This window comes from Haemaphysalis longicornis, unplaced genomic scaffold, assembly GCF_048455015.1.
Source record: "Haemaphysalis longicornis isolate Haplotype H1 unplaced genomic scaffold, Haemaphysalis longicornis Haplotype H1 scaffold_4, whole genome shotgun sequence".
Taxonomy (NCBI): Eukaryota; Metazoa; Arthropoda; class Arachnida; order Ixodida; family Ixodidae; genus Haemaphysalis; species Haemaphysalis longicornis.
Genome location: NW_027526361.1, coordinates 64,462,554 through 64,483,917, shown reverse-complemented (window position 1 = coordinate 64,483,917; position 21,364 = coordinate 64,462,554). Strand labels below are relative to the sequence as shown.

The following is a 21,364-nucleotide window of genomic DNA, read 5'->3' as shown; positions in this document are numbered from 1 at the left end:
CTGGGAGCTGTTTAGGCTGCGGTGGGGCGTGACTCGGATGGCCAGATCGGCGATGCGGGTTTGTGCAAGTAGTTTATCAGCCTGATCCTGGCTACTGACTTCAACAAGGATTTCACCGGTTCTTTGTTTTTTGGCTTTATATAATTCGCCGATGACACCTTCAAGAAATTTGGAGACGAGAAATACTGACTTTGAAGCAAGAGGGTTCAACTGGTCAACTGATTCTATTACTAAGAAGCGAGGGTAGTTGTTCGGTTTCGAAATACTCAAGTTGGGAAGTGGTGGGAACGAAGCTTCGGTGCGGCCCCTTTTCGGGGGCCGATCACGTTTGGGGGGGGGGTTTGGAAAATGCCATATGATACATTGGAAAGCAGGGAGACGGGGGTACTTTCTTCTTTGACCTTACCCTGGTAGCCAAAGAGGTCCCGGAGCTCCCTGCCTGGTGAACAGACAGGGAGCCCATCCGCCGGAGCTTGACCTGGGCTCCGACGGCCACCGTTCGTGGTTTCTAACCCTCCACCTATAAACACATCGCCACGGTTGGATCCAGCTTATGTTTGGGGGCTCGGGGTCCGCGGTATCGCCAGTACCGTCACCAAGATTGCTCAAGGTGCCCGTGCGGGGCAGGGGCGTCTGGACGAAACGTACTAGGTGAACTCAGGGACCACTTCTCGCAGTACAGGGCTATCCGCATACTCAGGCCCACCAAGGAGCTGAGTTGAAAATACACCTGCGGTGTGGCATCGCTAGCTGGCCAGGACGCCCGGTACCAGAACATGACGGTCTTCGGTGAGCTGCTTTCAAATTTTGTGCTTTGTGCTGTCTGATGCTGTGTATCGGCAAACGTATTAGATAAAACTCTAGTGCTATTTAATACAATTTGACGAGGACATTGGGAAATCAAGGTAGCAAATCAAGCTAGCTTATAGTTTTGCTTTGCCCTGACGTCTTGCAAGTTGTTTCGCACATTGCCTACCATCCTATCGTCGTCAGCACATGTTGCATTCATCGCATGTTTCTAAATTATTCAGGCCTTTTTTAAACGTGTAATCAGCCCTTTCTTCCGTAAAATTTTACCTTGTCCCTGTCATTTTGCGTCAACGCTACTTCCTGCCATTGTGCTACTGACTGACTTTTCGCATGCATTTTTCCGCCACTCAGATTGAAACTACGACGTATATCATTTCTATAGCGGTTTAGCCTAAATTTGGGTTTGATCACATGCAAGCTATGTGCGGTTGGCTAATTCTTTACTTAATCATCAACAACATAAGTGCAGACGGCTTGAACAGCCACTCCCGGGACAGAAAGTGCTCGCCGCTGTTCTTTCCGTTCTGCTCTTACGTGCCACGGCTGATGGCCGTATTTTAGTTCAAGGAAATTCAAGTAGCACCCTCTTTTTCCTAATTAATCAACCGTACTGGATAGCCCACGCGTCACATGGGGAGCCACGACAGGTATTTGTGTTTCCCCGCCGCTGCTTGTAGAGCTTTCGGTCGCACGTCAAGCACCGCTGCTGACGTCATTTGTCTTGGTTGCACGTGCAGTTAGAGGTCCTGTGTATAGCGCTCCCATGCGGGAGCCCTACGTTTCTTGGCTAATTTGCTTCATCTGGGTAGATTGAAGTACTATCCGCATACTGCTTTTGCCGGCTTATCGAATCCACCGACACGTGCGAAGGGTGCAGAAGTACACGAAGAAAAGTAGGATCATTCATTGAGCTCCCAAACAGCTTGTATATCTGGCCAGTCGAGGTACGATTGACCGAAGCTATGTTTGTACAGTGACAACCAAGGTTGTCCCAGGGGGGCGACGGAACCTCAACTATTTGCGCCTTGTATTTTAACTTGAAAGGGGGACTTGGTTAAGAGCGCACCTTACAGCAGCTCACGGTAGGCCACGATAAAGTGACGGCGAAAACGTGGTGCAGGAAAGGAAAGTGAAAGAGGTGTGTTACAATTTTCTGGTCTTTGGGCTGCCGTTATTTATATGACTGACCGCTTGCTGTAACACACAAAAAGGAACACTGATGTTAGGTTGTGTAAACGTTCGTAAGGCAAAAATCTTAAGTGCCCTATTCTGCAAAAAAAAAAAAAAGAAAAACACCCATCTCCACGCCGTGGACGAGGCCGAGGGTGCGAAGCACTGGGACGCAAGTTGTGTATTGCCTGTGTGATTAGCGTCATCGTCCGTGCGTGCTGATGCACTCTGAGTTTTAAATGATTTTGAGGTGCAGTAAATGCACTGTAAATGACAAGCGCCACACGAAAGATAATTCGCGTCTCAGTACTTCGCATCCTCGGCATCGTTCACGGCGTGGAGATGTGAGATTTTTTTTAGTTTTGTACCCTTTAAGGTGGCTTGACTCACATATTTTTCGATTATAACGCTGTGTGCACGGACGCCAACGTACGTCAACGGACATCGCTAGGTCGCTGTACACTTCAGTACCTATTTTCTTTTCAAATTTGCGTTTGGCGCCGCAGGCCGTAGTCTAGTGGTTCGAATCTTGCCGGTGCTCTTTTCCTTTTTTTTTTTTTGCGACTCCCTTTAAGCCGTTCGTCCATAATGCTGGGTGCCCGGACGCCAGCGGATGGACATTTCGAGGTCCTGGTGCTTCGGACATAGAAGCCATCATCGTCGTTGTTGTTGCTTGCCAGGAATCGGGAGATTTAGGGGATAATGTGGCCACTTCGCAAAATAAAAAAAAACTATCCATTGGAAGAGTAAAAGTCTCAGAATAGTGTGTGCCGCAGGACACCTTGGCGTGATGACAGTGAGTAGAATAGGTCCACACCAGTGGCGCAGAACCTTGATTATACGGAACCTGTGGCGTGTCGACCAATATGCGGAAGGGCTTACTGAGTAGTACCGAGTACAAGATTTTGATTCCAGGCCAGATCCCTACATTTCTGTAGCGGCTGGACTGAAAAACATCTCCACGCCGGATTGAAATTGCCCTTGGCCTGTCCTTCAATTACAGTCTCTTTTAATATCAGAGATCACATGCTAGGGTGGACGTCATTTCAAATGCCTCGGCCTTAATTAGAGTCCCCCGTTTTCTAAATATGCTCGAATCTACTGGCCTTTGTAATCGCGCCCAGTGTGCTTTTCCTTCCTCGTTCCAAATGAAATCCAGGGAGGGGGGGGGGCGGAGGAGGGGGGGCTTGGGCTTAGTCCGCACTTATTCTGTAACGGCGGCCTCCAGAGCGTTCATGGAGGCGGTCTACCGTGCAGGAAGCCACCCAAGTTCCTAGAGTGATTTAGCTGTTCTCGACGACCGAGAAAATGGGCGCGATGCAGGCGGCCACCCTGTTTTACTGCCAGGGCACAGGGCGACAGCGTCTGCTCCACTCAACACACTTGCAACCTGGACCGTCGAGAGAGAGAGAGAGAGAGAGCTTTAATTAATGCTGAAGTGGTTAACCCCACAAACGGCGGGGCTTGCTTAAGCTGGAGTGAACATAGCGCCGAGGTGGCGCGAGCGGCTCAGTTCACCACCTATGTCGCAATTATCGCGCTAATGCCATCCCTTTTACCCCCTCTTCCTCCTCTCCGCACCCTTTTTTATTCCCTTCTCGCAAGGCTGCATATGTAACCTTGCAAGACTGAAGTTTCAAACGAGAAGCTTGGATGGACCTGTAGAAAATCAATGAGAAGTCCTCTAATTTGCATGTGCTGTTACTCTCTCCTTCTTGCAGTAAAAGGTTGTTTTCTAAGCCCTACACCACTGCCGGAGTGACACTGACACTTCATAAACAAAAACAAGACAGCGCAATTGCCCATATAATATCGATGTCACACCAGAGCTCGAGCGGGCAGTGAGAAAACAAAACTTCAAAAACACTTTAAACCAAGTAATTGCTCTTTGAAGAGGGAAATCTGGAGAGGTATATACTGCAGCGAGCTAGAAATTGCTGTCTTCTAGCTGAAGGAAGACTCCGAAAAGGACCTGGGGTCCTGGCCGTTTTCCGAAAAAGCCCCCATCGGGAACGCCCTCCCTCTCAGGCGGTACCGCTCAGCAAGAGTTACCAATAAAGTCTGCCTCTCTCTCTCTCTCTCTATATATATATATATATATATATATATATATATATATATATATATATATACCTCCCCCCTCTCTCTCTCCAGCTGCAACAAAGCGTAGCCAGTTGGGTATATAAAATTTTGTTTTCTGATTTTATTTACAATGTGTGAAACACCTGCGTCACTAGAGCGGAAACAAACATACCATGAATAGCGTCAGTTGCGTATCAGGGCAAATGTACGAACGAAGGAAGTTAAAGCAACGAAGATGAAGTGAATTACATATATGAAGAGGTGTTCCACATATTTCTCGCCTGCCTAAACGAAAAGAAATCCTAACAAAGCATGGAACAAACTTACCTAACTGCAGCATTCAGCCACACAGGCTACAAGTACCGAATGCTCCGCCAACCACGTTTAATATTTTTCTTTCGAACTAAGAAGATTTAGTGCACTAAAATAGCTGTGAATTTGTTGTTTTACACCGGTCAGGAACTGCAAACCTCCCAGAGAAGAATGCAAACCCGGAAGCCAAATGACCCTCCCAGTCAAACAGCCATCCAGGAAAAAGTCATTACCCAGCCCCCGATTGCACGCACCTTTACGAAATAGGCGTACCGGCCCACTGTACACAATTTAACTAGCACTCTGCGCCGCAATCGGCGATTTCATGTCTGGGGCTGGGGTGAGGATCGCTCGAGAACGTGGCTGCTCTAGAAACTGGCGCTTTCATGCATGCCGAATACCTCATTACAAAATTGCGCTTGATCCCTGGCTTCATAAACGTGATGTTCCCCAACATGGCAACTTTATGGGCCACTTTCTTCAACGCCGAGAAGCGAACGACCGCGTAAACCCTGAGAAAAAAAGAAACAAAAGTACAATGCCCTGGGAGGTCTCGTGGCGAACCTCCCGATACAAAGGCGAGCTCATTAATAATGTATAGGGTGGGACGTTTACGGTCGATGGTCAAGAAGCGTGAGCGCTTGAGATGCGCAATCACGGCTAGTACTGGCGAGTGCGCAGACCCGCCAGCTCCCATTATACCTGACTTTAATCCTCGAATGATATTGATGTGCAATACCATGAAGCGGCGCGACTCTTCGCAGTCAGTCATACCGAGGCAGAATTGAAACTCCGATGAGCAGCACCATTAAGGACTCGAATGCCTAGGAAAGCTCAGCACGTTGAATAGTATTTTCTGTTGAGAGATCTTTTCGTGCTAAACAAGCGCATACAGTTAGGTAAATTTACCTGTTTTCATGCATATTACTGCAAGGCTTCTGTCGCTTACGGCTTTGGATCATCGTAATTTTCTCTGCTATGACTTTCCAATCAAGCGCAATGAAAATAAGGCTTTACGAGGAATCAGCTACATTATCCGATAGACTAAAAGGAAGGAAACGCTTCTTCGCGTATGGAAAGGAGCTATTTGTAAATTTTTGAAACGGGGGTGTAGGACATTTACCCTAATCAGTTGAGGGTAACCAACTGGTGCGAGCGAATATTGTTGTGAGACTCGTGGCATCAGCACGTATAGGCATCAGTCCTTTTGTCGCTCAAGCTGATGTGTACTGCAAGATATGCTAGACACAACTAACTGTGTCTAGCATATCTTGTGTCCAGTATATCTTGTGTCGACCGTATCATGTAATTAATGAAATTAACACAAAACGTACATACCTCTTTACACAATGGTGACGTGGCCTTAGCCGTTTTTTTTTTGTTATATTAAGAATTCTGATACTGCAGAACAAGCTTTATTATAAGGGAAATTCGGAATCTTTGGGCTGGGCAATTCCGCATATGACCTATTTTCGAGTTATTTGTCTGACATAAAGCAATACGTTTTACTTGACAACTGAAAGTCAACCCTCTCGGCTATTAAAATCGGAATACCGCAAGGGTCAGTACTGGGACCTATGTTGTTCTCTCGTTACACAAATGGTTTTCTCCGCATAGTAATATACTCTGAAGCTATATCTCACACTGACGATACTGCAATAATTTTTAGAGAGAAAACAGTAGCTCAGGTGGCAGCTCTTGCTAATTCCGAATTAAGGCGGATTTCAAATTGGTCCAAGGTTTATAAACTAACAATAGACGGAACCAAAACAAAATGTATAGTTTTTAATTGAAACGGAGGTTTGCTACTGATACATCCCTTAAAATATTCACAAACAACTGCGAACTGCAACAAATTGATTGCATTAAATAACTTGGCGTCACACTACATGCCCAATTAAATGGGAAAGACCACATTAAAAACGTTTGTTCGAAACTTGCCTCCATATACGCCATATAACAGAGAATGGAAACCTATTTTGGTCGTCCTATATTATAGCAAATTTATTTTACCCTATTCCATTGTCGCCGCACTTACTGTAGCGAATCATGGGCATTTACATTCAGAACGCGTCTCGAACCTCTGGTTCGATTGCAGAAGCGTGCTTGAACCAACGTAACTTTCTCACTCTGGTGCGCATCAAGTGCACCGCTATTTCGCAACCTACAGATTATTTCCTTGGCTTTCATAGCTGAAATGAAAGTTGCAGTCATAATAAATCAGGTGATACACAATAACTACCCATTGTGAAGCGACGTGTTTACCATTCCCACCAAAAACGCACGCCATTAAACTACGGGAATTTTAACGAACCAATCACTAGAAATAATAACAAACAAAGAATTATACAACAGTACGGAGCGAAACATGCAATACAATTCCACTGGAAATTAGAGTATCTAACAATTTTGTGTTTACTATAAAAAAATGATTTGTATGCAGGCTTTAAAAACTGATTGCTTTCCTTCTACGGGCATCTCTTAAATACCATGCCAAGTATTTCTCCTCATTGAAGTGCACTGTTTGCAACTCAGTGCTGTGCTTTTGTGTATATGTATCCAGTATGCGATGTGTATACTCATACAGAGAATGTAAGTGTGTCTATACAGGTACTACCATATTTACGTGCAATTTTATGCGTACATGCGGAGATTTATGCCTGTGTGATTATATTGTGTGCATTGTGTATATATCTGTGTAAAATGAAAGTATCTGTACGTATGTGTATCTGTACATTCGTGCTGATGTGTATTTAGTCGATTTAAATGTACTCGTCTAAACCATGTGTTTATTATTTTCGCTGCAAACGTATTTGTATATGGGCCTCCACTAGCTTCGGCTATTGGCCCAACACTTTCTTGCCTATTTTTATGTACCATTTAGGTAAAGTAAACAAACGCAAACTCAAACTCCAACACCGGCTCGAGCTACTAAGGGATTGGTGTCTAAATGTACTGATTTCAAAAGTCTGACAACAATAAACGTTCGCCCCGGTTGGTTACGCCTAAATTTTTAGGGTAAACGATGTATCTTGAAAAGATCAAATAGAAGCGAGCGGAAACAGAATCCTAGGACAGTGAAATGTATGAAGCTGGATTACCAGATAAGCTTAAGCCCGGAATATACGCGCCCTCCACGTTACAAAGAAAGGAATGAAGGGAAAATAAATTGTTACCAACAACCTGTTTTGAAAACTAGACTGCTTCCCTTGGGAGTATGAGAAAACTAGACACGAAAGCACTTGGAACGCAGACAAACAGAGGGTGGTGTGAACATGGCCGACGCAAGTCGCACAATGGCAAATCTTTGAGAAACATTTATTATCTTACTCACAACCTACATGTCTTATAAATGGTTCCTAGGGATGACCAATATACTCAAAATGCATACCCAACTAATGATACGTAGAAGCTTTAGCATAGAATCAAAGGAAGAAAGGAAGAATGTAGAAGGAAGGCAGGAGAGTTAACCTGGCTAGCTCCTAGTTTGCTATCCTGCACGTGTGAGAGGGAAATAGGCAAAACGGGAAAGCAAAGAATGAAGAAAAGTTAAAACGGACAGGTAGGCCGAGCGCTGAAGCACTAAACGTTCAAGTTCAGTGATTGTCACTTAAGCCTTTCAGTATATAGTGTGGTGTTTAAGTCCGTCGCCCGTAGAAAGCGTAACAGTTTCTTAGTCGCCTTCTGAGCGGATGGCACAGAAGGCCAGTGACATAGAATCTTCTCATCCGAAAATGACCGCCGATATCCCCGGTTCTTCAGTGTTGGGACAGCTTCTTTCTTTCACGCGAATAACATGGATACTCGCATAAAACGTGCCGTATCGTCTCCGGCATGCTTCACATTTCGCACTCCACATTTGCTGCCATTCCTATCAAGTATGAGTAAGCATTGGTGAATGCCACCCACAGCCAGAGACGGCAAAAAAGAGCTGTGCCCCACCATGGGAGGCTTGGTGGAGGGGGACGTTGCAGGTGCGGGTCAGCGGCACCAATATGTGCACATCTGAAATCTTCTGTGGACCATTGAGAGATTTTTGTTCCCCGGGTAATTATGCGTATTGCCCTAGCTGCGTCCGTCCTAGACAATGGAATGTGTGGAGTCGTCGCTGTTTGATGCGCCAAAGGTGCGGCAGCGTGAACACATTCCACTTTCGTTGCCGACACCGCCGCAGTGGCTAGGAAGCCACTACAGCGTGACATCATGACCAGCGTGGGCAGTCCGGTCGTACACCATTCTTATTCCTGTCAGGAGCTGTTCGTGAGGTCCCTGGCACAGGGCTGACTGGAGTGACTGCCGTGCAGGCTTCGAATCACAGAATATAGCCCATCTCTGGCATGAACTTTGCTCGAAAAGATTTTGCATCAAATTCGGGTCCCGAGATTTTGCACACATAGAAAATGCGGCGAAGCGTAGCCTGAAACAGCTGCGCTGGGAAAATCAGACTGAAAATACAGAAAAGAGTAGATCGTAAACCGAGAATATTTAAAAAATCGCCGTGAACCATTGGTGGCGTCACAGTCCTAGGGCATCACATTTCATCGGAGATCTTGCAGCGATTTCAGCAGCCTTCTTTTTTGCAAAAAAAAAAAGAAATATTTGCCTTGCTCGGTTATACAACTGGCTCATTTGTGAGCACATACGTATCTCATTCTTGCATAAAACCAGCGCGAATTCAGACGAAGACGAAGGAAGTAACCACAAGGACAGCCGCTGGTTACTTCCTTCGTCTTCGTCTGAATTCGCGCTGGTTTTATCCAAGAATGTTTAAATACGTATCTCACATCGCATCGTCATCATGACTGCTCCTCAAATACTTGGTGATAAACTACCTGTCACCAAAGTGGCGGGAACTCAGTCAACAGCGAATGACGTTCCTTGCTGTCGCAAAGAGTCGGGGGGACATTATGGCGAATCGAGCTTTTCATTTTCTGGTTTTCCAATACCTGTGCTACACGGCACGTCGCAATCGGTAGTTGAACTCTCACTTACAGGGGCGTTATGTGCATTTAAAATGTGGGACTCGATAAACAATTGGCTGGAAAGCCTTTGGAAGACCTTTGAAATGGCTGTGTAGCACAGGTAGAATCCTTGAACGATGATTGTCGAAATACAATATCCGAACCGTACGCAAAAGACCCTTCCCGTGGTGCCCAAAGTAAAATCGCGTTCATCGTCTTTAGTATTTCTAAATAACATTCCCTTGCCCTTAAAGGGGCACTGACACAAAAATTTTGCATCTTGGTTTTTTTGTTGCGATAAGTAGCTAGTGACCTACTTATAACCTGTAGATACCTCATTTGCTTCAGCGTGAGACGGTTGTTTAATTAGAGGCATTTTCAATGCGGCCACTCGCAGTTTCGGTTTCAGCGAGTGCCGCGAAACGATGGATTTTGTGGATTTTGTGTGAACAAAGCTGACCACGTGACCGTCGGAGGGATATCACAGAGCAGAGCCGCTGAAGCACTGTCGAATCCGCATCGACGGCAGTTTCTGCGAATGCCCCCACGTACAGATCTCGTGAGGCGCTTAATTAAAAAGCGAGCGTGGATGTGACGCAGGCGCTGCGAGTGCAAATGCTACCGCGGCTAAAGAACGACGCGCGACGCTCGAGACGGTGGGTGGCAAGACGCGCGCTGGGAGCAGCCGGCCGGTCCGCCTACAGGTCCGCCTACAGATGTGTTCGGCTTAGCACTGCGGCGGATATTCGAGTGCCGCTCTCGTAAGCGGTGCACATGACAATTTTTAATGCAACCCGCCATCGCATCATTAACTCCTTTCTCATGTAAGCCACCATGGTCGGGACTTGGGGACAATTTCGTGCAGCGGTAACAAGCTATCACTCGAGCTACCTGCGCCGGCCTGGGCCACTTCGCGGCCGTGGCCGCCGCCTGCACAGCGACCCTGCGGCTAGCTCAGTGGGCTTTTCGTGCCTCCGGCACGTTTTCGCATCCAATGGTAATAAACAGTAATAGAAACAGAGTGCCTGGAATCGCTGTAGAACTTTGGTCGCGGCCAGCTGCCCGATGAGCTGACGAAATCACGGCGCCTCCGCCGCCAACGATCGGGTCGTTCGTTCTCGAGAGCAGAAGCTCCGCCCTCCGGCCCTCCGATTGGAGCGGCGAGCTGGGCGAGCCGGCGAAAACCGCCGGCAGTGCGGAAGCGGCAAACACAAACTCGTGACGTGTTTGTATGTTGTTTTATTTACACAATATCCTCGGGATGTCGATTGCGCGTGGTCCTCTGCTGGCTGCTCGGTTGCGTTTCGCACACTTTAAAATTGATTTTAAATATGTTCTAGGCTGTATTCGCCGCTGATATTTTGCAGATGATGTATATGTGCTCCCACTAATATATCTCCGAAGTTATCTCGCCTTCAAAATTTTGTGTTAGTGCCCCTTTAAGAACGCAGCTGTTGTTGACTAAAAATATCTTCTTCAAATGTACAATAAATGCAGCTTGCACGGAACACTCAGAATAACTTTAAAAAATTCTGAAAAGTGCGGATAATGTCTTCAATTCTATGGCACGATGTATTTATTTCTCGATTAACCATTTCAAATAGCATATCAATTTATTATTTCACAGAGGGATTTGAGAGTAAGTGAGTGACGGATAACTATTTATTCATACGCCACCACGAGCAGATGCCTAACTTTGGAAAATTTGTTGTGGGAGGTGAGCTAGGAGCTAATCGCGCAAGCGAACATCGATGAGTTACGTAATTTTCTGTTTTCTCTTATCGCTTTTGTCGAAATTTTACTCCGCTCTCTAACTATCACGGAAATCGTCCCAACATAGACCCCCTCAAAGTGAATCCCAACACAGTTAATAAACAGCCATTTATTACCTTAAAAGCGACCCAGCCCGAGCAGCGTCCATGCTAGGGCTACGTTGTATCCTTCGGTACGACCTGCTAGAAGGAATCATGCGAAAAAATATTGGCCGCGTATCTGCTCACTTTGTTGCAAATGTCGACGAAAGACGATAGTCGTCTGGCGCCCTTGCTAAGTAAATGCCTCCCTTCTCTTTCCCGCTCACCTCTAATGCTGTTCCTCTCCCGTCTAGCTCCTCCCAAGATAAACGCGCTAGTGGTTCTCAAGTCAATTTAACTTTACCGCGTTGCACTGCTTTACGCCGGGTGCATCGATGCCACCGCTGCCGTACGGAGGAGAGTTGCGTGAATCGAGGCACTGTACTCCACGTGCGCTCCAAGCGAACGTGAAACGTATCTTGAGGAACATAACTGGTGCCATTTGATTTCTTAAAATACTGCTAGGAAAACCGCGCGAGACAGGTTTTGTATTTTTCTGGACGTATTGTTTACTACATCAACCATCCGTGTATGTTTAATAAAGGAACGCTGCAAATATCGCATATGTATTGATGTCTCACCTCAGATATGCGTAATATTTGGTTTGGCTCAGCCATGTTGAGAAGTACGAACATTGTCACCGGACTTGGACGTTTAAGTATGGTTGTGGTTATATAAACATATTGTGCAGCGTCTGTTTCACTTTGGCCGGGTCGCTGCATCGAGGGACAGACAGACCAAAATTTCTGCGTTCTAGTAGCCCAAAATAGACTTGTATTTAATAGGACTCCTCCACTGCCCAGAAAAACTATCTCGAAGGGAGCTCACAAAGTTCTCCCTATTTCGATCCTCGTCCTCTTTTAAATGCAGAGCATATCAGTAACTCACGATGTCACCCGCGTTGACGTCCGTAGTCGTAGTCCACACCGTCGTTGTCCGAACCACTCCCCCTACACTATATAGAAAAAATACTATCCGGCGCCTGGTTTCGATCCCTCGTCCCTGCGGGCGGAACGCAATGTACATGGTGCTCTACCCACTGCGCCACAAGGCCGACACAGAATGGGAGGCTACGAACGCGCCTTATATCCTTGACTCATTCATTCTATATAAATAAAATACTATCCGGCGCCTGGTTTCGATCCCTCGACCCTGCGGGTGGAACGCAATGTACATGGTGCTCTACCCACTGCGCCACAAAGCCGACACAGAATGGGAGGCTACGAACGCGCCTTATATCCTTGACTCATTCAAACTACGTCAAGAAGCTGCTGATACAACGCATTCACTACCACCAACTCCCCAAACACTATGCGACGCATTTACTGGAGTCCCCCTCGCGGGGAGATGGGCCCAATTTTTTTTTCCCAATCACTCATTCCCACTACTTGGACCATGGCTTTTCCCAGTGAATAACGAACGCACTACTACTACACTAGTCTCAGAATGCGGGACGTACGACTCCCGTGCGAGCCGCCGTATTTTACAAACTCTAAAATGAAAGAAAAAAACGGGCTGGCAAACTCTTTTTGCAGAAAAGCCTGCCGTAGCTAACAGTTGAAAATATCCACAATGGCGCTACGAGGAGATTGTACAGTTTCTTTTTCTTCATAGCGACATTGTTTAGTTTCACTCAGTCGCGGTAGGACATGGGCACTGCGTTCGCTTTGTTGCGTCCCAGACGGACAGAATGCGCACAAACGACGGTTACCCATTTCGTGCTACTTCTGTGATGGACGTCTTGAGATTATGTGCACTCGGAATAAATCATATGGAAATAAAGCGCTGCAGACCATTAATATTAGAGAGAAAGAGAATACGTAACACAAAGAGGACAACACACGAAATTTTTAAGTGCGAACGCACTTTATAAGCGACCCCAAACCATCCACCGCCGGCGGCGGCGGCGGCGTCCGCAGTGCTACTCTATATCTATCCGGCGCCAGGTTTCGATCCGAGGACTTTGCGGCCGCAGCGCGACGCTCTACCGACCAAGCCACGGACGCGACGCTGATATCAGTGTTAGTGACGCGCCTTATATCTTTAACGCATTCAAACTACGTCGTCAGCGGCGTGCGTTGGCGACTCAGCGGCGTTATAGCGGCTTGATAACTGCGTGGTGTACACGTGATACTACAAACCCGATGGAAGAGATGGAAGAGAAGGCGGCGAGGCGGTGGGCTGCGGGGGCCGAGCGCAAGCGCCGCAAGCGGGCCGACAACCGTGCATTCGCACTTTCACATTCTCCCCCTCGGGGAAATGCGGGGGAATTTTTTTTTGCGTTTCCCGCACCTCAGAGAATTCTTGAAGCATAGCGCCATCCTGTCGGAATAATTTGTTACGGGACATGTTGTAATTATTTTGCAGCCCTCATTACAAACATCGCAATAAATAGCATCCAAATAAAACAAACCCCAGAAAAAAATTGCGTTTTTTTGGGCTAACTAGGACTTCCACGGCCTGCCTCAAAGTGCTCGACGCGTTCTGGGAACGTAAAACAAGATTTGCATCCCAGATTTTTTGTGTTCGCATACGAAAAAAAAAGCGACGATTCAACAACTGCGAACAGACTTGTTTGCATTAAAACTAGAATGCAACCACTAATGAAATACCCGGACGTTTTCTTGAAAATGCACTCCTATCGTGTTTGAGTGCAATATACGTTTGCGGTTTCAGCTTTAAATCCGCAAGCCCGAAAACAGTCTTTTTAAAGCTACCATTGAGAGAGAAAGCTTAGGATTAAGAGGGTGACAGCATTCTCACTTGAAGAAGTACCAAAATGCAATCAACATTCTTATTAATAGCCTCCATTACAACTATTTTACTATTACTGGACTGCATTTTTTCGTGCAGTTACCGAAGTAATTTTAGTTAGCTCATTGTACGCATGGCGAGCTAATGGGTACATGGCCTGGTTAAACTCTATATAGAATACAAATTCCACGTGCTTTTCTGAAAAATTGTGTGAAACTAGCCAAATGTTTTGTCACAGCACTGTTCTCTTGAATTGCAGTGCCTGCCAAGTCGTCCTCCTTCAACTACAGCAGCTCAGCGAATGCGGACGCGCTGTCACAGTCACAGGCCCACACCGTGAGCCTTCTGTGCACGGGCCAGGGCCTGTATCCGAGGCCGGAGCTGAAGCTGTTGCTCATCAAGGGAGGCAAGCGGAGACCCGAGGGAGAAGCCGGGTCCGGGCGTTCACGCGGGCCTCTGCCGAGGGGCTGTTCGATGTGGTGCTGCACGCGGACATGGCGGAGAGCCAGCTGTCCTCGCTGGCCGACGTCTTCGAGTGCCTGTTCGAGATTCCTCACAGCTACTACGAGCTCACGCACCGGATGAACCTCACCCACGGTGAGTGGCACTCCCGGCGGTATTCTGTCGTGTCACGTACAAAGCTGCGGTGGAACTTCCGTGTGTTCTGATATTTTTTTTTTCATCAGACGATGAGCCACTTTGCGAGATGACGTGCAGTGTTGGCTGGCTAGAGGAGACCATCTTGCTGAGCCCACCGTAGGTGAGGTGCAAATATAAAGGTTATATCCTGACCCTTCTTCTGAGGTACGCGCCTGCTTTTCAGATTGGATGGGAGGAATAACTGTATGAATTGTGTTACTACAGGGGGTAACCAGGTTGACGAAGCATTGTTAATTACAGTGATACCAGATGAAGAAACACGAAGAAAACACGAAAAAAAGGAGAATATAAACGCTCGGGAAGAAAAAAAATATATAAAAAATGCATTGCCCCTTTGTGCGTGATTCCTGCATTTTACATTAAGATATTCTGTTTAGGTAAAGGTTTCAGAACTGAGAGGCATAGGTTATCCAAATGCCTTTCCGTACGCAACGTAATAGCCCGGTCGTCACAAATTGTTTACGGCTGTTTTTTTTCCCTGGTCCTCCCCTTAACATGGCCTTGACAGTCATCGGTGAACCTGAGAATAATATTTAAAAGAGCTAATGCGTGGATTTGGGCCGTATGTGTTCACGGCAAGAACGTCCAGACGACGCCACCGGCGTGACGGCGTGCCGGTCATTGCAATCGTCAAACAGAAAACATACGTCCTCTTAAAACTTGTACCTCCCAGTCTTCAAGTTTATGCGTGCCCAGTAGAGTGAAATATGGAAAGCTTATACATATTCGTTACAGAATATCCTATAACGTATCTTTGAAACAGAAATAAAGGTACTGTAATTTTAGTCACATTAATTAAAACCAAGCCCAGGAATATATTGATCATACGAGCCGACACAACACGATTAAATTTGTCGTTTTTGCACAAACCAAGTGTTACAGCTACGTGGCTATCTTACGCTGCCATTTCAACCACAACCACTGAATCATATTTCTAAAAAGAGGCTCCAGTAGATGCACAGCGAGAAAAAAACACACATATATATGAAAACTCCGACAGGAGTTAGTTTTTTTTATTGCAGAAGTTTACTAATCAGCATAACAGAAACTATATATACATATAGACTCCGAATGTTCGAAGAAACCCAAGTGGTCCAAGCACACACACGGCTTGGATAGAAAAAAAACATGATTAGTGTTATTTTTGTGGGACTTTAGGTGTCGATGCCCAAAAACACAGCCTTGGCCTTATGTAGAAGAAGGCATCCAGCCAAAAAATGGCAATCCAGGCTCATTCATACATGATGATTTTTAGAGCTTATATCTCTCCGACTAACAGTCGAAAGAAGCTGAGGGACCACCGAATAAAGTTTTTACAGACCCTGTATGTGCCTTCTTAAATTTTGTACTTCTATTACGGCTACGTTATCCTAAGACCGCAGAAATAAAGCAACCAATTTTTGCAAAACCATTTGTTTTTGTTTAGAAAGCCGCAGACCGATCCCTCTGTAAGCTGCTCTTCTTAAGGCGTCGTAACTTTCTTCCAATGCTGCGAATTTCTGCTGATGGGCCTTAAACATTGATTGAATGCCGTTCGACAACGGCAAGGCTTTAATGGCTCGCCTTTGACCCGGCGTTAAAAGCGAATTAAGCCTGGGAAAGAAAAAAACTTTCCCTATTGACCGCTTCGGGCATCCACATCCTGTGGCCCGTTTCCTTTTTTTTTTTTTTTGCGGCGTTTGATTGTGGTGCTTGTTTTTTACTTGGAGGCTCACGCGACACCCTTTGTTGCGGTCAATGCCTGATAAAAAAAAAGGCAGCAATCGGGTCGTACAAGAGAATGCTATCAGCGGACTCATCTAGACAGGAAATGTCTGTTCCCCAAGTGGGGAACGCGGGAAAAATAGAGCGGAAAGTGCTCAGCTCCGACCCTACTTTCCTTTTTTTGCCGTCCTTTTGAATCCTGGCATCGAAGGTTAAGGGTGTTTTCCGATTATTGGTGCGTTAGAGCTTAATGGCGACATTGCTGGTTGCCTCCGTTGGAAAAAGCAGAGATATCCGGCTCCCTTAATTCCATCAAGTTAAAATACTTACGATGAACGCTATTTTTTTAATGGTTCGGGTGAAGGCTTGAAGACTGACACTACTTGGGATTGCTACGAATTGATTGATTGATTGATTGTAGGGTTTAACGCGCCGACGCAACGCAGGCGATGAGGCGCGCCGTAGTGGAGGGCTCCGGATTAATTTTGACCCCTTGGGGATCTTTATCGTGCGCCGAAATCTCGTACACACTTGCGTTTTTGCTTTTCGCCTCCATCAGAAATGCGGCCGCCGTGGCCGGGTATCGAACCCGCGACTTCGTGCTCAGCAGCGCAACGCCTTAGCCACTGAGCCACCGCGGCGGGTTGCTACGAATTGCAGTACATTTGTGTTGTTAACAATTAATAATGCGTAGCATCCTTTGCCGAGTACCCCCACAGCCAGGACCGTGTAACGCCCTGCATTTCCACAAAAATGCAGATATCGCGGAAGCTCCAACTGCAATCGCTATAGAGGCGTAAATAGAGATAACTTGTCGCACGAAATTTGGAAAAACTAAAAAATAAGAAAAATATAAAAAATAACGGAAAATGGAGAAACGTGTAATGCCCTGCATCGTGAAAGTTCCATCTGTAATCGTTGTAATAGCGCAAATGGAGATAATTGGTCGAAAGAAATTTCGGAAAAACTAAGAAAATAAGAAAATACGAAATAATTACGGAAAACAGCGAACCGTGTAACGCCCTGCATTTCCACAACCATGCAGCTTTCACAAAAGTTCCACTTCTAATCGTTATAATAGCGAAAAATTGCGACAATTGGTCGGACAGGATTTAGAAAAATCAAGGAATTTGGCTGGAAAAAAATTACACTCAGGACAAGCGGCATAAGAATGCTACGCATTAGCAGATAATTATCTCAATTTCCGCTGAATTTTTTATGTCTGCTGTATTTTTAGTCACTGGTCGTCCTTTCAGTTAGTAAAACTATCTTGTAAGTAACCCTCCTTGTCCATGCAGCCATTTGTTCCAAGTAATCGTATAAAAAAGCCTTATGTGCCCTGTGGTATTATGTAGCGTTCGACGCAGACGGTTCTCGAGCGGTCCTGTTAGCGCGGGACGCCCACTAAGGGCGACGTTAACCCCACTTGTATGCATTCCTAAACGTTTATGTAAATAAATTCCCTGACACACCTGAAAAGTGCAGAGAGTAAAGGGGAGTAACAAAACACGCATTTTAGGATTTTTATAGCTGAGGAAGAGCGCAAATTATGTCCTTCGTTTGCGTGTTCGGCTGGTCAAACTTCATTGAGCATAACTACGATTGGGAGTGCAACATCCCTATCATGCTGCCTATTTGTATGCAGCTGTTTTTTTTTTCACTTCTGGTGCATGCCCTTCTAATCAGTGTCTCACCAAAAGTTACTGTCCAGCCAGCTCATTCCTCCAAACCGGTCCGCTGACTCCCGAGGTTTTCAGGCGGTGCTGCCCACACAGCAAACTGAAATTTTTGAATTGCCGCTGTATTCGTAATAAATGAGCTGTGTGAGCGTTCAGAAATTGGTTTAGTCACCGAACAGGCTTTCTGCTATCATGGCTTGAAAGGGTTATCTCTAGCAAAGACAGTTCGAGCCTTATTCTTTGAGCGCAGTTGGGTGACTGCGATCGCGACCACCGCATGCTAACACAATTGCCCGTCGAGTACGCAAGCCTAACAACTCTAGCTGCTGCTAGTAGTCCGCAGGAATTGTAATGGTATTACAGTAGAAACCGAAACTGAAATCCCTTTGCTAACTCGGCGTTTCTCTATATCTGGACACAAAATCTATGCATACAAATGGTGACGGGAAATGAACATCTGTTCGTTATAGCGGCTATTTTGGTAAAACCGCGTTCTCTATAAGTGGGCTAAACTGTATGTACCAGAAGTTCGGAAGCTGCGCTACGTCTACTAGCTTATTCTTCTCTGGCTACGATGTATTGTTTGTGCTCAAGTGGGTAGGGGGTCACCTTTGACGGGCCTGATAATGCCGCTAGAAGTCCCGGAAACATCGGCTTGTTAAGGCACCACGTGGCCTGCCTCACCACTTATTACCTTAATGGTATACCTGAAGGCACCTAGAATGCCGTTTGAACTAGGGTGAATTGAGTACAACTTTGGTTCAATTTGTTCAGATTCCCCACAACTGCCGAGCAAAAGAATTGGCCCAGCTTGCACTATAGCGGTGCAAGAATGGAGAAACAGCTAAGGTGGCGGTCCCTCTCCCTTCATCGGAGACCCGGCTGTTGCCCCTCACATGAATTGCCGAACTTGCGGCCTAAACATCTTTATGACTGGCAGACCCGCATCGTTTTGTCAGCAGGCTTTCACATCTCTCGCAAAGTGAACCGCGTTAGCACGCGCTAGAACCCATGGCAACCGGCTTCGCAGTAAACATGAACGCACGTGAACTGGCTAAGAGGAGAGCATGCAAGAGATTATGCCCCCAACGCTGGGCAAAGGGTTCTCGAAGGCCGAGTTGGACGATACCGGGTGCTGGCGACGAGCTGCACGCTCACGTGCGCTCGGTATTTTTTCTTGGCATTTTTCGGGAGCTCCTCACGGGGCGAAAACCCACGCGCAAGCAATAACGACGCCGGGCGCTCCTCAAGAGACATACGCTCGCGGGCGTTCCGTATTTCTTCTTTGTATTTTTTAGGCGAACGCAGACAGACCAAGCTCGAGCTTAAACCGCTCTGTTGTTAAAATATTTAGAACTGAAACAACAACGCCGAAGAAAAAGTGCCTGGAACTGAAGCAACCCGTGTAATCCCCTCATTCAAATCCCATTTTCCCCACCAAGTGGCTTTAGCCATCCCTTTCCCAAACATAAGCTTTACTACTACTACTACTTCTTTACCAGCTTGCCGGGCCCTTCGTGCTCTCTCCACAAATAGTGACGACTGGTGCAGCGCAAACGCTGACCGGAGTCGGATAATTACTTCCAGCGAACCTGTAAAAAAGAAGCGCGACCATTCAAAACAACGTTTATTCCTCCCTCTCTCCCTCTTTCTCTGTCTGTCTCTGATTTTATATAAGCAATAGAGCCAGTGTTGCCTACGGCACCCATAATATGTCACAGTAGCCTCAAGAATTTTTAAATGGTCGTCTGGTTATAATGAGCCTCGTCGAAAAACAATGGCCCTGCGAAACTGGATGTCCACCGAAGCTTCTGTAAACGCCTACCAATGCTGATGTGGAAGTGTATGAAAAGTTCCTCGTCGTCTCGGCGGGCTTGTCACTTCCGCTCATCTTCTGTGGCGGCAGAGCCTGACGCATGCGCTCGCCCTCCAATAACGTGCACCGCGCTTTTCGCGAGCAGCTGCAAACTTAGTCTTTACCAGGAACATATGAGGGGGTGCGGTCTGATTGTTCACAGGCTTCTTGTGATCTATCGTGCGGTTTCGATGCTTTGGTTGTGGTTTTTTTAGCGAATACAGAACTCTATGCTATATGCCTGATTGCAAAGAAAGATTGCGCTGGGGTTCTCTGGCAGCAAATTCTGCGTCCTACCGAGCTTGATGCATGCGCGCGGCGTCTTGGGCGAGAACTGTTGGATCCTGCCTGGGTTTTTCGTTTACGACACAAAATTTTCCGACCAACAAGAGGCTAACAGCTTCGCTGTAAAAAAACTGGTGCAGTGCAAGCTATAAAAACACGAATGTATATATTTATTTTCTGCATATACGAGCGCTCTGGGACAAGTTCTGCATATCAGAAGTGATAAACTTGCCATAATAAATACTTGTTCGTAGTAAAGTTGAGCGCTATTTTGTATAGGTGGATTACCTTCTTTCTTTACCGGTACGTCATCGCTATAAAAATGGTTAATAAATATTTGTGGAAAATGTGCCCCTACATTCATCCGTATAATTCACGTAAATTTTGTTGTGACTTGTAGACCTATTTGATAATATTATCCATTTCGTAGCTGTTACTACATCAAATACCTTCTCTTGAGACGACACGAGCAGGGGAACCCCCAGTTGTCTCAACTGACTATTCCTACGCCCCGCAGGGTGCGTTTTCTTTATTGCTGGAAATAAAGTTTCGACGTTCGTTCGATCATTCAGCATCTCACAGACGTAATTAAACAGGGAAGCCTAGCATTACTGCTTGTAAAGCAGTGGTGAACCAGGTTGATGTGCGGTATGTGCCTTCCATTTCCTTGCAATGAATCTAATTTCAAAATGAGCAAATTTACTACAATTCAAGGCTAACGATGTAGGCCTGAAATGTCACGACTCAATTTAAAAACTGTAACAAAAATTGGACGCCCTGATGCGGAACTGTTTATTATTAACCAGCAACCAGGAAACCATCTTTTTTTTTTGAAGTAGAAGTACAACAGTGAAACCCCTAGAGTGCAACGAGTGCTCATGAATGAATCAAAATAATCTGGTCAAACGACCCTTGTTTTCCTTTTATTCATCAGTCTTCTCCTCCACTGTCTTGTTTTTAAAACCCCTGCCGAAATAAACACAAGTCGAGGTAAGCCACCATTTCTCAAACAATTCTTCAAAGCAACGCAGCTGAATTTATTAACCAAGAGCTAAAACTGCAGAGCAGTGAGTATAACATAACGGTTGGTTCCCTAAAACCTCTCAAGAGTCTCTCTTTTCCTTTCTACGCCCTTTTTCAGTTACCTCAGCTTTCCTAATAGAGAAAAAAAATATCCACTAACAAAACAGTAGTATTCGAGAGGTGTTTCTAGCAATAGAACCGGATCCTGTTAACTTT

General features: G+C 46.0%; 1 long non-coding RNA gene and 1 pseudogene across 1 annotated transcript in view; one reads left to right on the top strand and one right to left on the bottom strand.

The window, feature by feature from the left end:
• Positions 1–21,364, bottom strand: part of LOC144180381 (uncharacterized) — a 362,631-nt gene that overhangs the window by 241,795 nt on the left and 99,472 nt on the right. The gene's annotated exons all lie outside the window — the stretch shown is intronic.
• Positions 1–21,364, top strand: part of LOC144178668 (uncharacterized) — a 31,113-nt pseudogene that overhangs the window by 8,145 nt on the left and 1,604 nt on the right.